This window comes from Carassius auratus, unplaced genomic scaffold, assembly GCF_003368295.1.
Source record: "Carassius auratus strain Wakin unplaced genomic scaffold, ASM336829v1 scaf_tig00215416, whole genome shotgun sequence".
Lineage (NCBI taxonomy): Eukaryota > Metazoa > Chordata > Actinopteri > Cypriniformes > Cyprinidae > Carassius > Carassius auratus.
This window is the reverse complement of record NW_020528079.1, coordinates 715,542-734,867: the sequence shown is the minus strand read 5'-3', so window position 1 is coordinate 734,867 and position 19,326 is coordinate 715,542. Positions and strand designations below refer to the sequence as shown.

Below are 19,326 nucleotides of genomic sequence, written 5' to 3'. Positions count from 1 at the left end.
CAAACCTATTACAACTTGTCTCAACCAAGCAGGTCTATGTTCCCATTCAGTGCAATGCTGGCAGAGAAACCCCTAACAGTATGTGATTAGATTTCTGCCCTGTTTGCTCCTCATGTGGGTTCAGCTCTGGCCAATCATGCTCAATGACTTAAATTTAGAGCCCTACACTCTTGCTGAGACATCAAAGGCGGCAGAACAGCAAATTCACCAATCTAAATCTTTAAATTTGAATACTTTCTCAAAAGCTTTGATACAACAATAACTAATAACTGTGCAAATGCAGTGATTTGTTCCATATGTTTTTATACGTCTAATGAACCAATACATGAAAGAGATTTAATACTTGCTTCATATTTACTTAAAACACCTGACAGTTTTTTTTAGTCATCAATGCGAAAAAAAAAGCATTTACATCTGCAGTAGCTCTGGTGACATTTTTACAGTGGCTCTCTCCATTTACAAACAAGGAGACTGAGCAATGCATATGTGCTGAAATTTTGTTCAGAATACACCTAATGCACATGTAAACCAATACATGAATCGGATCAAATATATTTTGATCATATGTACAAAACTTTCAGAGTCTGAAACAGGATTGAACTAGTGCATCTAAAAACATTCCCAACTGAATTGAATCTGCGATGGGCCAGTGTGAGTGGCAGGTCAGCTGATTAGTACATGAACTCAAATTAACATGGGAGTTATGACCCGTTCACACCAAGAATGATAACAGCCACATCTATAACATCAACAAAACGGAGGAACGATACTTGAATCACATTCAAAACTGTTTTTGGTGATGATGAATCAAATAAAAACATTGACAGCCAATCAGACTCCACTGACTTTGAAGAGTTCAAACTTGCAAGGATGAGAAAACTGTAACATATGCTCATAATAAACTGAACATCATAGTCCATTGATGTGGATGACAGTTTTGTTATAGAGTTCTTGTAATCTTTATAGTTATCATTCTTGGTGTGAGCGGACCGTTGAACAGATTATCCTGTAGTTACGTTTTGGCTATAGTCTGAAAGTATTTATTTAAATTCTCTGTCAATTGTGTTTCATATTGGCTTGCATTCTGCTGTCCAGCATCTTGCTGCAGTCTCACCATGTGATCAGAATTATAAGCCAGTGGTCAGAGGTGAGACTGAGGTATATCAGCTCTTTATTATGACACTTGGTGTGTTGGTGTGTTCGCTATTGTGGAGCATTTGGTGCACATATGGACAAAGTATTAGAGATGATTCTCCGAAGGCGACATATTCTTTAGGAGGGGACTTATGTGTCTTTATAATAGACTTGGATCAAAACTTCCTCTCATTCTAGGATTTAGCCCAAACTCCCATGCGTCCTTGTAGATGCTATGCTGGAGGCTACCTTTTGGGTTTTAGATACTTGGTTGGGGTGTGAAAGCCTAGGGGTTCATCAAGGACCAGATTTGTTCCAGGTTTTCGTGATCTTAGTTTGAGAACCAATGGAGTTAGAAGAAAGGCTCAGTCAGACAACCAAACAAACATGAGCTGAGAGAAAGGTGAAAAACAAGAAAATCTATTTTTGGTCTTAATATCTTATAATTCTGCATTCTGTTTCCCTGACCTTCTATATTTGTCCCTTTATATTTCCCAAACAATGCCTTTCAGCGGTTATATTTTGACATCCATTTTTCATTACCCCAGTCTTACTTTTTCACCACTGACCAAAAAAGAAACAACAAAATAAGGACTGTTGAGCTTTACAATAAATGAAGCATTAACAGTTCATTAAGCCTTTTCTACTAATTAAAAAAAGATAAATCACACACAATATTTTACTTATTAATTCTGGACAGCAATGAGATCAGAGTCTCCTCAGATTATCCTGACAAAAATACCCAATGTGTCTCCTAACAATGAATAAAAATGTATTTATTTAAAATGATTAGATATTTAATGACCAGTTTTACATTTAGACTTGTCATCAAACCAGGGTTATTATCAGTAACTAAAACTTTTAAACCATTTGTTTGGGGGAAAAACATTTTTACATTTATTTTATTTCAGATAGTTGCCAAGGCAATATTTCTAGTTTTTGTTTAGTTTAAGTTGAAGTAACATCAACTAAATAAATTAAAATTAAAACTTAATAAGAACTATAGACATTAAAAAATAAACATGACAAAAAGCTCACAACAAAAACTATAATAGTATATCAAAGATACTAAATACTGCATATTACGCTTAATCTCTAAAAAATACTAATAATTTAGTAATACAGTCCATATGAGTTTCTTTTTTTACATATTATACATTTCATTGTGTTGTGATGGCTAATTATACTTGAACCATATAAAAAAAAATTCTGTAGTATCCACATAAAAACTCTATAGTAGCTTCATTTGTGTTTATTTTTCCCCTATTAGACACATCTTTGACCATGCTTGTGCAAAGCTGGGAATACCATCAAGTCCTCTAAGCTTTGAAAGAGAAACTGTTGAGCAATAACAGATTCCTCTTGGGTGAGTACAGATCCCCAAGCCTTGCATATATGTATAACCCATTACTGAGCTGTAGTGTGTGTGTATGTGTGAGAGAGAGAGATAGTGTTTTATCATAGAATAATTCACATGACATAGGGCTATTTCATAATCTTCAATTACTCAAATCCTCACATGCAATATGTTATCATTATTCCTAATAGTGAATGACTATGTGTCCCACCACTATTTAAATCACACATGAACAACTATCTAATCATAAGAACAATGGTGGTTGTGAGCAGTGTCCTGTAATATATACTGAGTACATTAGGGTGAAAAGTTCAGTTACGGGGTTGCATACGTCACGATGCAAATTCAGGGTTTGCGGTTATAATGTATAATTGAGTTCACACATGTAACTACAAAAACAAGGTCTGATTGACAGAGAGAAGGGATGACTGCATCTGGATTACAGCAAGTGCATCTGATTAAGTTCTGAATCCTTTGAGGAAGGAATGAGGGGGAGAAAAACACTTGGATCGGGATTCTAGAGTTGGGTGCCAAGTTAGACGCCTATCACAAATCCATCTGGAGGCTACAGCTATCCAGCCTCTTACTGGACATTTCATTTAAAACAAACTATGTTACACATTCATGTCTGAACTGATGTTCTAAAACTTCAAGTTATATCAAATTAAACATTATAAATTCATGACATCTAGTGAATGTGAAGAAAGATCAGGGCATTGTATAAAATTCTGTTTTATAGAGAAAAGCAGAAACATGTATACATGCTCTACACCTCAAACGTTTCACGTCAGTAAGATAAAAAAAAGATATCAAAACATTTAATTAAACAAGGACGCATTTATTAATCAAACTATTTAATCAAACATGACAGTGTTTGGATGTGTCAGTTTATTCAAATCAACAGATTTGAATAAATGTAAAATTAATAACGTATTGTTAATTTATTCATATGTATGCAAATTATACATATACTGAATAAATACACTTGTTCTATATGCATGTTATTTTTTAAATAGTTATTTATATGTTTTCCCCAAAACTTTTTATTTTATTTATAAAATAGCAAATTTCTTAAAAATTGTGTAAATTTTTTTTTTAATACCAGCTTTTTAAAGCACAATGAATACAAATAGTAAATTTATAAGAACGTTAGAATAAAATTTGCTTTCAGCTAGATATTTATTTCCTTCATGGTGTACTCTTTTATTTGACATTGACCCTACTATCTTTTGCTCAGTCATATCAGTAATTTTTCACGTGGTTACAAAATCCACAGGAAACAGCGCAGTCTCTAGCACATCAACTGATATCCTTTATGTCCTCTAGCTTTCCTCCTATCCTTTCAAACCTTCTCTGCCACTACACACATATTTCACACACACCACTTTCCTGTTCTTTGATGAAAGACGGATGTAGGTATCCCAGAGCAGCTCTCAGTTTGGTGCATTAGTCATGCTTTGATTAATCGTTATATGTAGCTTAATTAAAAGGAGCGGAGTGTAAGTGAACAATTACATCAGATCGATCCTCCTCAGACTGTCATCTGTGCTATTCTCTCAACACCTCACAATAGGCTCATTACAATGGTTGCACATTTGGCCATTTTTCTTCTCTCCCCAGATAACTTATGCTGTTTTCCCTAGTTAGTGCTGTGGGAATTGCAGAAGCAGTTTTTACCAAGGCCAGTCTGAGAGTATATGACAGTGCAGTTGGGTCAATACTGAAGAAGGGCCAGAACATTCACCCAGCTGCCCATGCATTGAGAGAGGGGCTCCTAATTCCTGCATGCTGTATAGCTTTGGCCTCTTTGTTGGTCATTAGCTTATGTTGTCTTTTGGATACTACTATGATGCTGTTACCATTGGGCTTTTTAAGGAGTAAGTTTTCTGTTATCATTTACTCACCCTTATGTTCCAAACCTGTATGACTTTCCTTCTGTGGAACACAAAAAGAGATATTTCGAAGAGCAATGGTTTCTTAACAACACTTTACACAATTTACTTTTATTATATGGACAAGAAAAATGTCTCCTTTTTTCCCATTTTTTTTCATGAAGAAAAAGATACATACGGTTTTTAAGTGTTGCCAACAGCTAGATCAGCACTAACCAGCATGGACCAACACGGAAATTAATTAAACAGAGTGTGTGCATCACAGTGGATGTTCTTGACAGGTGTTTCATTACGGCAGAAATGTACAGTATGGATTCTGGCATATGTTGTCATGTTGCATTTGTAGAATCCACAATGAAAGATATTGAAAGTATAGCTAAATGTGTGGTTAAAAGCTTAGACAATACTGTCACTGTTGAAGTTGTTTGTTGCAGTCTCATGTAGGGAAGATGTAACGATGAGGGGAATACAGTTGTCCACAAGGACTTCATGGAAATGAGCCGAATAGTATAAAAAACAGATGGCTCACGATGCAGGTGCATGAACCGTGGACAAACATAAAGAGTGTAAGGGCAAAAAGAGAAGGAGAGGTGAGAGAGAGGTGATCATGATGAATGGAGAAGGCAGTAAAGGAGGACACTCCTAAACCCAGGAGAATCCATTCTGATGCATCTCAGGTTTCTTTCAACACCACTTTTATCACGAACGTCGCTGAATTAAAAAAAAATGCTGAGGAGTAAAACCAACATTTATAAGCATAGTGCACACCTTCAGGCTTTAGATAAGACATTTTTAGAGAAGGGGGGATAAAGACCCTTTCGTTTTCTGGAAGGCAAGTGTGGAGTTAATTTCAGCTGATATGGCTAATTAATTGGCATTCAGTTAGCATCATTAGCATACGTGTGGGTGAGGGCCCATGCTAATCATCCCGTTCCTTGCATATCTCGCTGGACTTAACCAAATGACTCTCTCCAGGAGGAGTTTTGTTTTTATCGAGTTATTTGTGACTAGGTCGTCACAAGCATTAAAAGTGCCTCATTAAGGCAGTTTGGCGTTTCTGTCTCCAATTTCCTTCTGTCTGTTGCATCCTATTTACTATCAGTCTGAACTACAGATTTTTGTATTTGCACTTGACAGCCTTTACTCATTGTGTGAGTAGGCCATGATGTATTTCTCTAGTAGATAGTAAAAGCTTTATGAAGGACTCCCCTCTGCATTCATCTTGATAATCTGTAATTATGTTGTCAGGGCAACTGCTGTTGTGAAGTGAGACATGGAAGGATACATGTGGAGGAAGCTCAATCGAGGGCACCTGGGGTGAAGTGTCCATGCAAAACAGAATCAATGGAAATGCAGAAATGAATGTTATGAAGATACAGATTTTTTTAGCCATATTATACTCTGCAGGTTTACTGAGACCCAAGTCTGTTTCCAGTTGTAGGATTAAAAAAGCAATATACCTGGCCATGAAATGGACACATGGTGATAAACATTTTTAGAGTGGGAAAGATAGGAATCCACAGATAGATTGGTGGATGGATGGATGGATAGATAGATGAGTGTGTCCATCTCTCAACAGTGTTCGGCAGCAGCATAACTACTAATAGTGAAACTGAGTTTAACCGCTTCAAGAATAGTGATGTTATTAACTCTCTATTAAGAAGTGTCATGTAGCTTTACAGCTGCAAACAGATTTTATTGATAAAGTCATGGGGCATTGCTCACAATAAGTCCTGCTGTGTATGTTTCAATATGTTTCCATCTTTAATATTTGTGTGTTTGTTTGTATGAGAGCGCAGGAGAAGGAAAGCATATGTTCAGTCAAAAATAAAACGTAATCTTGGCAGGAAAAACATGGAAATTGGCCTTTTTTATCCTATTATTGGTTAGATTTGTTGGCTTGGTAATTGTTTTTGTGAGTGTAAATTCTTTTGCCGTAAAGACCTTAGAAATAACTGAAATCTCTTGATATTGAACTGTAATGCAGTCAAGACCTGCCTGGAACTACTTTAGTTATGTGTTTCCAGGAAAAAAGTTATAGCACACCTTAGAATGTTCGTCGACCAATCAGATTCAAGCATTTAGCAGCCCCGCTAATTTAAACTATTCGTTTAGATACTATTATTGCCAGGACTGTAATATTTGATAATCATTTTAATATTTCAAAGCAAAGAATGCTTAAGCACAAAACAAGCCAAAAAACGCATATTAAATCATTCGCAATCTTCAAGGATCACTTTATTATTATTATTTTACCAGAAAGTCATAATCTCATAACATGATGTGTTAAAACAGAAAGGGATAAAAGACAACGAAGAGAAAGAGGAGGAGAGGAGAGGTGTGGATGGACGGATTTGTTTTGTTCCATGTGTAATTCAATAACATTTAATTCCTTTGAACCAAAACATTCCCTGAAGCTTCGAAAAACTGAGTGAACTTTGTTGATCATTGCTTCTTCTTTTACCATGGAGACATTAAATCAGCTATTAGTTTTCAGAAAATAATGAAAGCCTTGTTTATTACTGTCTGCCTGGTTTTGTTTAAGCAGTGGTGCCAAACACAGATTCAGACAGGCGACTGGAGCAGTCGATATCCTGTCTGCAAGCACATGAATGAAGAGGCTGCGTGGGGAAAAGCAGGTCCTTTGAGGTCAAGAGATGGTCTGAGAGGAAGAAGATGCCTTTGGGTGAGACTCGGGAAATGTGCAGAATGGAAGAATAAAAGAGAGAACAGACTACAGATGAGGATAGACAAATATGGATAGAGGAATCAATGTGAGGAAATGTCATATGGTGAGGAGGGAGATTAACGCAGTGGATATTGTAATATTAGTACTTCCTGTTTATTAGTGGAAAACAAACAAGGAAGCAAATCTCTGCAAGTGTGTGTGCATGTGTGTGTTATTTTATACAACAACAGACAAGAAGTTAATATTCTGTAACTTACATTTTAAAGACATTTGTCTTTTTTCGTCAACATTCAATGGTTTTGAAAAAAACAATTGTTGAGTAAATGTTTGAATGAATCAATCAGAAAGACAGTTGCTTGTTTTTTCTTTAATGAATCAAATTTTGATTAAAGTAAATAATTGAGTAAATAATTGAGTAAGAATTACTCAAAAAGCCAGTCACTTGTTTAGCTCCTGGATAATTCAGCGTTTTGAATGAATTGGTTGAGTAAATGATTGAATAAATAGCTCTGTAAGGCAGTTACTTATTTGATTCCTGAACGAACCGATGTTTTTGAATAAATCAGTTGAGTAAATTATTGAACAAATCGCTCAGAAAGGCAGTCATTTGTTTAACCCCTAAATCAATCAGTGTTTTGAGCAAATCAGTTGAGTGAATGATTATAATAATTCATAAAGGCATTCACTTGTTGCCACCTGCAGACAGAGTCACTAAAAACAGACAGACACCAACACAGACAAGCATAGTCACACAAACAGTGAACAGCCCAGTGCTGTTGTTAGGTTGTTATATCAGCACTCTTGGAAAGCAGCATACCCAACTAGAATTAAAAGTTAGTGAACTAACTTTGATGTTGGCTTGGCCATCTTGGCCATGGGGCAAAAGAGCCACAGTACTTGTGTGCCCAACATTCTTGAGTTGCCCCGCTGCAAAAAATAAAAAATAATAATACCATAAAAAATACACCTGCAACAGTCTTTTTCTATGGTCCCTTGCTGTTTTCTTTTTTAATAAAAAGCCTAGGCTATGATAACAGCTACGACAGGGTTGTCTAGCTGAATGCGAAATAAGTCATGCAAAAACCATAATCTCCTAAATACCATTCAATTTAATGTTATTTTAATAGTACTGACAACATATTTAAAGTTATCACACTACTGAAAAATTAAAGAAGGGACACTATATATAGTATACTTCGGTGAGTCAAGAGCTAAACAAAAAGTCCTGTTTCATTACAAAATACTGTAACTTTTATAAACGTTATAGTATCACCACAAAATTTTAATTAATATGTATTAAAAAATAAATATTTCATAAAACTGAAACTTAAATATATTATTTCTATAGACTATACAAAACAGAAAAGAAAAAAGACTAAATAATAAGGCTGAATAAGCTGATCTATAGCATGTTAAATGGTGGTTGCCTGTCTATGAATGGTACTCGAAGCACACAGAAGTGGTTTGACCCAAGTCCTCAGCAGCCAATGACACTGACCTGTTCAAACTGATTTTTAAGGCATACTTCACGTGTATTTCACGTGTATTTAAAACGTGAAATACACGTTAAATACACGCTGATTTTTCACGAGTAAACAACGCGTATTTAACGCTTTAAATACGTGTCGTCTACGCGTGAAATACACGTATTTAACGTGTATTTGACCCTCTTGGCCTTCCATACACATTAGAAGGGAGACGTGAAAAAAGGACATCGCGTACTTTATCACAGAATATTTGTTCGGCAGCACTTGTTTAGTTTAAAAGTAGACATGTCAAGCTTTCTATAGATATATCTCTCATGTCTCTTCGTTGAGTATTCATGGAGTTACAGTTCATTTTAATGACGTGTTTGTAAATGAAGATCAGCGCAGACAAGGTTGAAGACAGCACACCTTGTTTGTTATCTTTATTTTATAAGTGCACAAAGTTTTGTTGTTATTATGTTTGTATCCAAAAAAAAGTAGACCCTTTACAGATTCGATTGATGTATTGCTCTTATCTGTACGATTAAAACTGAAAATGTAATTTAAGTAATTGTCGGGGTTATCAGGAGAAAATGACTCAAAACGCGTATATGCGTTAATCGACTCCAGAGTTAAAAGGCTGTCGTGACTTTTTTCCTTCCAGTATTCATAAGCTGTATCACGCTGTCAAATTATATGTCATTTTGCACACATAAACATATCAAAAACACCTGAATTCTGCTCTTGTTGTGTTCTAATGGGTGGATTAGTGCTGTGATATTATTTTTGGAATCTCTTAAAAAATGCTGATGAAGTGCTCATTTCTCTCTCGTCTTTCTCTCTGTTCTTTGGTCAGAGACATAATTTGTTAATGAGATATCTGACCCGTTAATAATAACATATGTTGATTTAGCTTGTCAGAGTGAATGAAATGTGTAGCCTATTTATTTGTGAAATCTCGCCCTAAACGCGGCTGTCATGTGACTTTTTTTTCCCTTCGCGATGTCAAATATTGCATTTTGCACACATACACGGCTCAAAAACCCCTGGATTTTTCTCTTAGTGTGTTCTAATTGGTGGATTGTGTGCATTCGCAGGAATATTTAGTTTAAGAAGCTCTTAAAAAATATATATAAATGACTTTACCATGTTGTGACGATGGATAACAATTGATGTGAGGTTCAGCCTGACAGATAAAATCTCACAATCACATATAAACACTCATTTTCATGTGTATAATATATTCTTCTAATTGTTTTGTGCCGTTTCGCTGCAGTGTTTTAATGTGACAGGCTGTAAATTCTCTTCAAGTGTTCAGAGAAATACATCGCGACCTCGCGGGCAGTTGCGCTGCCGCGAATATATCATGTTATTACTTTAAACAGTTCAGAAACATCTGAATTTAGCTCTTGGTGTGTTCTAACGTGTGGATTGCGTGCAATCGCCGTTTTAAAAGGTCTTAAATAAGAATGAATTCGCTCGTTGTGAGCTCCGTGGAGACAGCAGCAGTCATTCTTCTCTCATCTTTCTGACTGCTCTCTGCCTAGAAATCAATTATTAATGAGCCCTGACCCCTGTAATAATCAGATATGTTGGTTTAGCTTGTCAGTTTGAGGGAAATTGTATTATTTACTTGGTATTTTTAACCGGTTTAAAAGTGAAACGAAACCCTGCCGACTCCTCCCTTAATCTCGGTTATTGCAACTAGGGGCGCAATTTTTCTCAGATAATGTAAGTCTATGGGTAATGTATTTTGACATTTAAAAATTAATAAAAAAAAAAACTTTACGTCTGATCAGTCTGAAAAGATATAGCAACCAGCACCGCTCTATCCCGCAGGTGTCTGCCGAGTTTGGGGCTTGTGGCTTTAAAGCCCTAGGAGGAGTAGCGTTCAGAATTTCTGTCAGAAAAATAATAATAAGAAAAAAAAGAAGAAGAAGAAGAAGAAGAAGTTTAAATAGCATAACAGTATGTTGGCTACATAATTAAAGGACCAGAAAAAAATTTGTATAAAGGTGCACTTATTCAAAATAATGGTAGATTGACCTGCTGAGGTCAGAAACTGCCGTAAAGGCCAATGCACCCTGTTTACCTAAGACACCCTGGTAACTCTAAACACATGCATTGCCCACATACAGTACATGCACGTGGTGAGCACAGCATTCACAGTGATGTAACTCTGAGATGTCTGGCAAATATATGTTTAGAGATGATCACACATTCCAGTGGCATCATGCATCTATTTTTCACTCAGTTCTTGCTTTTTGAATCTACTTTCTTGCTCTGTTTTAATGGTCGCTTCTGATATATTTTGTCTGTCGTTCATTGTTTCTCACTCTGTCTGTTGTGCTGCCCTGTAGTGATGTGGTTGGACAGGTGTCAGCACACAGCTGCCAGTATGAAACTACAGCCGCTGATATCTGACCCAACTAATGATCCACAACATCTTTCATTACACAAAACACTCGCACGCACAGTCAAGAGTTCCTTCCTTTTAAATAATAGGCTGGATCTTGAAAAATGCTTAAACTCTTCATTAAAACACGAACCGTTTCCATTAAACAAATGCTAAACAGAAGCGCTGTCAGGTGGATGCGGTCATCTGTGAATGAGAGCATGAGCGATTGAGTCACAGATCGCACGTCTGTAGGTTCAGCGAGGCTCAAATCTGTTTCCAGCCGTTGGATTATAAGAGCAGTGCACCTGGTGAGGCTGATGAAGTGGACAGAGGAACGGTGTGGAAAAACGGACAGATGGTGGCGGACATTCTTAGAGAGAGTGGGAAAGAGAGGAAGCCGTGGAAGGAGGGGTGGGGGGAGATTGGAAAAAACAGCAGCTGTTTGGCACTGAGGAACAGGACAACATAAGATGCTAAAATGAAAGCACACAGACAATGCAATGTTCTTATGTAGCAGATCTTACTGTAAGGCCTGTTTCACAACTCAAGCAAAATGAACAAGTTTATTCTAATATTAACACTTATTCACACTGCCCATGTGACAGAGGAATCCTAATGAATGGAAGGTGCTAAATACACTATCACTGTTTCAAGCTAATGTGAATGTACAACGGCATGAATTAACGGAGCTAACCCTGGGACTATAGATGCATGGCAATGTTTTTCTTCTGACATTTTGGAATATGTAAAGGAATGTCCATGTAATTTTTTTCCCCTCTTTTTTTAAGTTGTAAATTATTGATAATGTGCCTGTTGCTCCCCCTTCCCTGTTTGTTTCTTGGTTTGGATGAATGTTGTTTTATTAATATATATATATAAAAAAAAAGTTGATAAAAAAAAAAAAAAAAAAATCAAAATGATGACGCCATTTTACCACATTTTATTCCTGATTTTAAATATGTTTTTGAGGTTTCAGTATTTTAAAATTCAAGGGTATAGGAGCTGTATTTGCATTAATGGAAACAGCTGAAATTAAATGGCTGCTTTAATGTCTTGCCTTAAAGGGATTGCGTGACAAATAGTGTTTCATTACCAAACCTATTTTTGTCACACATTGCACATGAAAAAAATAAAATAAATGCTCTATTTCTCTGTAAAGTCATTTGTCAATGTAATGGTATGCAATATAGGGTCTTATAAATAATGAGACTACTCATCTATTTAAAATAATCCATTGATCCAAGTTCTTAACTAACATTTTACATTTAGTAAATCTGACTGAATCTAGAACAGTGGTTATCCAAAACAATATTCAAAGATATATCAAATATTTTTGCTACTTTTGTTGCAATGACAAAGGTGCTTTTAACCTTTATTTCCAGGAAAATAATTTTAATTTTATTATATTTTATAAGTCATAATAATACTTAAAGCTATATATATATATATATATATATATATATATATATATATATATATATATATATATATATTTGGCTGACAAATCTTCAGCAATTTCTACCTGATAAATAATTTGAACATAATTTAAATCATAATTTAAATCTACACTTATTATAGGTGCACCCTAGTGATTCAGGACAAGCTAAAAACACGGTTTGGAAAATGGATTCATGGTGTACTCACTTATTATATACATTTTTCTACATTTTGAACACAAACAAAGTTACGGACCGCAGCTCTGATTGGTTGATTTTTACCGGGAGCAGTCTGTAACTGCAAATGGCAATAGGACCACTGGGAGGAGCCAGAGGAGCTTGATTTTTTCACAGATTATCTGTCTCATATTCTACTGTCAGGACATAATGACAGGTTTAACAAATATGTAAAGAATATATTTTTACAAAAGTTACCTACTGCAGCTTTAAGACGTACAGTAAACATGACTCCTCATAATGTAGATTTTAAGACGATCAAATTTTTCATAATTCTCATTGGACCACTCCTGATAACATTTTATCCAACTTTATCCAAAAAAAAAAAAACCTCAGCAGTAATCCAGAAATCACTTTATTCTAAAGAGGTGCAGAAGCAGAAATGCTGTCAGTAGTGTGAAAGCATGCTTCTGCTTCACTAACACGCTACTTACAAGTGTGGTGTGAAACAGAACTTGCAGCAATACTGGAAAGCTCGCAATCAGCCCCAATGTTACCATGGAAATAAGCAGTGGCCCTTGTAAGTTCCTGCTGGGAAATTGAGCATCTCCTGCTGTTGTTTCCATCGAGGCTGGATCTCTTGCGCACGGCTGCTGATGCCGATCTGGGATGACTGCAGGTCTTCAGGAGGGCAGCGGGTGTCTACACTAATTACTACAGCCTAAGAGAACCTGCACTGAGCAGCGTGATGGACAGACCGAGAGGGGCAGAGATGTGTATGTGAGGGAGGAAAAAAGAAAGAAGAGATAGAGTGAATGCATATTTGAAGAGGACAACATCAAAGAATCAGAGCGGGTACGTGAGCAGTAATAGACAGTGTGATCACTGGCTCCACTGGGCTTTCATCTGCCCTGCATATTGGCAACATTTAGGTCAAGACTTCTTCAGTTTTTGATGACATTAATCAGCTGCATTAATGTGAATGTGGGGGTGTGGAAGTGAGATAAAAGAGAGAGAAAAAAAGAGGAAAGGGCATGGAACGAAAATACAAATACTGTTTTTTGACAGTAAGTGTGAACAAAGCCAGCTTACACCATGAATCACATATATATATATATTAAGTATAGTTGTAAAGGACAGATCAATAGGTTCATTACTGTACTATGGTTTTTATGGTACATCTTGTTTTTACTTTTTTTTTGTCTACTTTGACATTTCGAAAGTATATTTTCAGTGTTTCTTTGGCTAAACATTGACAAAAAACATTGTTTTGCTTTAAATAATATTAACTATGATGACTAACTTGAATAGTTGACCACCTTCACAAAACATTCCTTATTTTCTTCTCTGTGACAGTTTGCTTTTTATGTCCAAGCTCCAGATAGAAGAAAGGAGGAAAACAGAACAATCTTAAGTGTTTCTTCTTGGAAGAGTGATGAAGCTGCCATCCTCAGCACTCCTACACTGAGAGAGCGACTGTTTTGTTTGGAGAGTCCTCTTCTGTCTGTTACAGACGGCAAAATTACTCTTGGCCCTTTTCCGTTTGATTGGCGAGCTGTTTTTCTCCGCGCTGCTGGAGCTGAGATATTGAAGCTGTTTTTCTTCATTTTATTTTACAGGTAATTCAGTACTCCGTTGGATATTTATAGCAAAGTGGTCGTAACAGCCCACCCGTGCCCCTCTCTCCCTCCTGATGTGATATTTTTGCCAATCATTTAATCATTCAAAAGGATCCATGTGTGATCAACAAAAACTGTAATCAATATAACCCTGCTTAGGTCTTTGTTCTTTATTTCTGCATCATTTTTCCTTCCTATTCACGTTTTTTTTGACATTCCACCACTTTCCTTTTCATCGCCCTCTCGCTAGCAATGAAAAACGATGGCTTTTTTCCACTCAATTGCTCGCTCATCAAGAGAGCACGCTTACATTGATTTAATAACCACAGGGTGACATTAGTTCCTTTAAAGCCTTTTCGGCTATGATGAGTCTTTTTCTCATCCGATCTTTTTATTTCTCCTCCTCACAATTGTTTGAACTCTTGCAGGTCAAAAACAAATGTTTCTGCTTGTCAGAACTCACTAGTTCAGCCAAACTTTGAATGATTTTCCTTTCTGTGCATCATTATTAAAAGAGAAAAAAAGAAAAGAAAAGGTTGGATGAAAAAAAAAACTTCCTCAAAAAATAGCTATTATTAATAATAATCGTAATGTTACAACGGTCAAAAATCTTTGCACCGATCACAATCACAGGCATTTGTTTTGGGCAAGTACCTAAACCTCTTACTTTTGTTTTCCTAATTCACTGATGACAGATTTCCTTACGCTCAACATTTCTACAGGATTTATGATGCTAAAAATCTAACTGATGACCACCAAATTTGAAAACACTCAAATATGCATGTCAACATTTTTAAATCAAATAAAAGCTTAATTTACATAAATTCATTTTTCTATGAAAATCACAAAGAAAACACTGTAGCTCACTGCACTGCACACAACCAATTGAAAGCAAACACTACATGCCATGCTGTCAATTTTCATAACTTTTTATAATCAACAAATAAATGATTGCAAAAAGCATCCAAATTTGATGAAGCTGAATTGCAGCGTTTTAGTGCCACCTATTGGGAAACAAAAATTTGTCTTAGGAGGCATGAACATGAAGTTTGATGAGGTAATAGTTAGACATTCATTAATGAAAGTGCATCATCAGTTAATGAGTTATTGTCATGCACTGACTGATATAAATATAATAAATGAAAAAGATGGAAACGTCAATACAGAACCTGTTGGGTATGAAATAAAATATACACCAGTCCAGGTTAGGCTTTAACTCAGCTTGATCAAAACAGATAAATAACATCTGTAACATTTATACAGGTAGACACATAGATTTATAGATTGCAACAGAAAAATATACATTTCAACACACTAACCTACATCTTTACAGTCTCAGCATCTTTTCATTGAAGAATTCACCATGCTTCACAAGTTTCTGTGACTTCCATGAGCTAGAGGTGTGTGAGCAGCTAGAACCTGCTGAAATAAAGTTCAGATCTGTTCCCTACTCGCTGGATCTCAAGCATAATGGAGCGACCACTTCAGATGTCGTACCCTGACCTCTCAAGTCAACAGTCTGCAACTGCAGGGATAGCAGATATAGAGACATGGGGAAATGTGGATATGTAAAACTGCAGATGTATTCAAGTGGATAAGGGGGTATGGATTATTAGTATTTGATTTGGTTTGTCTTATAGGTGAGGTGAATGGCTTGAGTTCTTATAGCTGCTCGACATAATGAGCATCTATTGTATGATACCAGGGTTACAGATAGTTTTCAGAACGGCCTTTCGAATCATCCTGGCATATGCATGAAGTCTAGAAAACTGGAAAGACAGACAAGACATGAATGTAATGCACAATTCCAGTCCTACTCTACTTATAATTATGTTTCATGTATAATGCATGAAGGAAATGAGGATTCAAAACCCTGAATATAGTTAAACCTTCAATGAAAATGATCGAATTAATAGTCACACACACACACACACACACTTTAATTGATCCAGCATCAGGCAGCTGGCCAGCAGTGTGGTCATGCACGGTTTGCAATTTTCTTGTTAGCAATGCTTTCCCCAGTGTTCCTAGTGGCCTATGTAAAAACAAAGAATATCTCATGTCCTCTAATGTCTGACATAACTCCTGTCAACTGACATGACTCTATTCTTTCTTGCGGTCTCTAAAACAGCGTGGTCCTTGCCCATTACTCGCCACATTTGCATAGAGATTAGGCATCACATCTAATGGTGCTTAGCTACACCAACAAAAACGTATATTAAAATATTGGTAACATTTCAAGGCCTTTTTATAATGCATTGTAAATGTATAACATATAATGCATTGCATTATATATTTTCTTTAATAATATTAAATAACATTGCAGATTCCTTGTAACATCTGAAATTTGTGATGTGTTTTAATGAATTATACTTTCTAAAGGTGTAACAAAGATCATCATTATTATAATGAATTATAAGTGTGGTTGCAGTTCTTCATTAGATCATGTAATACATTCAAATTTACAATTTAATGTAATGCATTACAAACACTTTAATAATAAATTATTTTAAGTAAGATTTCAAGTAAAGTGTAAAATATTATCACATTCTTATAATGTCTAATAGCGTAATTATAGCTTTTTATATCTCTGCTTTTTAAAGCCTTTTCTATGGCCATACAGTAAGATGCAAATTACACTATTATTTCAGCGTTAATAATGTCCCTATACAAATACACCCAAAATAAATGAATAGATATTATAACATTTAATACATAGAAACAAAATACACTACAGGTTAAATCTTTTAGGTCAGTGAAATATTTAAACATTTTACATGCGTTTTCTAGAATAATATTTTTTTATTTTTTTATTTGTCAATTCAATCAATTCCTGTGATGCACAGCTGAATTACTCATTATTTCAGTCCTCAGTGTCACATGATCCTTCAGAAATCATTCTCACATGCCGCTTTGGAGCTGAAGAAACATCTGTTAGTATTATCACTGTTAAAACAGTTGTGCTGCGTAAAGTTTTTGTGGAAACAAATACATTTGTTTCAGGATTTTTGATGAGTAGAAATTTTGAGAGAACAGCATTTCTTTGAAATAGAAATCTTTTGTAATATTATACTTTTATTAACTGTCACTTTTGATCACTTTAATGCATCTTTGCTGAATACAAGATTTAGCTTCTAAAATAAATCTTAATGAGCCCACATTTAGGACTGTAGTCTATCATCCACTTGTGTAGTTCACCATTTCTATGGTGTTGTTATCCACGCTCATGTTATCAAATGTGATTTCAGGACATCCAGCTGCCATCTCTTTACAGCACTGCAGGAAAAGACCATCGCCAAGCTTCTTATGAGGCACAGGAAAAACAATCCTTGTACCATAGGATAACACATTTCAGCAACATATGCAGACAAGCTAGTATAAGACCATGATTTTGTCTGGTGATTTGGCTGAAAGTAAAGCAGAGATTGTCATTTTTAAGTAATAAGTGATATTAGCGTTATGTACTGCCGTGTCCTTGCGGCAACCTTTCTTTCTGGCCAAGTTACTCATCGATCTGCAGGGATTTCACATGGATTATGATCTTCAGACTCTCAACCACCTCGGGAACATTCCCGGAAGAGATGAGATTTAAACTTGAGGAATGAGTGTAACTGTTGTACACGCTGTACTCTCCTTCTGTATTCTCCCTAATGATGATAATATCAATGTCTTTGTGGCGGGTTGAGACTCCAGGAAGAGCATGAGAGTTAAATCCATTCATATAAAAAAAACCTCTGGATTAACAACAGATAATCAAGTAAAGAAAAAAAAAACATCGAAGATATCTTAATGAAGCAAATTGTTCCTGGATTTTCGAGATGGAGGAAGGTTGTGTTTAGTCTCTATGTTACCTGTGAAAGAATCTTGATTTATACTTTATACAGTAGGAATGAACTGCAATTTAAAGGAATATTTCATCTAAAAATGAAAATTTGCTAAAACCTTACTCACCCTCAGGCCATTCAAAATGTAGACGATATGTAAGAAACAAATCCATCATCAAGGCATTTTAACTTTAAACCGTCACTTCTGGCCAAAATATAAGTTGATTGCCGTAACAGTATTACTGATGTCATCTTCAGAGGAAGCAGATGAATCCACCCTGACAACCTCAAAATCCACTTGCACACAGCAGAATCTGTGAATATTGTTAAATGACAAAAACATGAGTGCTACTTTATTGTTTTCTGGTGAAGTCTGTTTATAGAGAGCTTCGTCTTCAAACCTGACAAGCTCTCTGACGTAGTTCAGCAGTTCTGGTCCAATACATCACCATTTATTAGTTAACATTAACTGCTAATGAAATATTCTTCTGAACATTCATTAATCTTGGGTATTCCAATATTTAATAACACGTTGTTAAAATCAAAAGTTGCAACTGTGTCCTTTAATGAGCTAACATCGACTAAGAGTTGTATTTTTTTGTAACAAAGATTCATAACTTTGGTAGCAAATGCAACTATTGCGAATGTTAATGCATTAACTAAGGTTAACTAATGAGGTCTTATTGTAAAATGATACCTATTGGTCTTTATAGTTCTTTTGCACTTTAATCTGTGTGTAAAACTTTTAACTTTATATATTTTTCTGCATTGCTTTATTGCATAGTTATTTTTGTTAAAAAGTTATTAAACCTGTTATACTGTATTATGACTATTTAGACTTAATTGCAATACTGTGATAATACTGTATGCCGTGATAAAAGCATTAGCGATTAATGGCAAAATGAAAATTTGATACCGGCATATCTCTAGTCTGGTCATGATGGGTTGATGGATCAGAGGGCGTAAACAGTTGTTGTTAGTCAGAAGGAAGAGTCAAATTAATTCTGCTTTGGTTATGATGCTTATATAAATCAGATTACAAGCACAAAAAAGAAGCAGAACATTGGAGGAACAGTGGAGATGCATTTAAGTGCTTTATTTAATTAAGATTTCATATTAACTAAAGTGAAGATGTTGACTAAAGTATATTACAGGCCCTAAATTAAAGTCATTTCAGATGAATGGGACAGGGAGTGAGGTGCCAGTAAAGATCTGCAGGAAAAGATTAGTCATGCTGTAATTAGTTTTCATTAAATAAATCATCTAATGTAGGGCAACAGGGTCAACATTATCATAAACCATCCAAGAATTAAGCCCAAACTGTATATGGAGAC

The 19,326-nt window shown here is 35.6% G+C and overlaps 1 pseudogene; it reads right to left on the bottom strand.

The window, feature by feature from the left end:
• Positions 1-17,345: 17,345 nt before the first annotated feature.
• LOC113094702 (isocitrate dehydrogenase [NAD] subunit gamma, mitochondrial-like) lies at positions 17,346-18,434 on the bottom strand (annotated as a pseudogene).
• Positions 18,435-19,326: the final 892 nt, after the last annotated feature.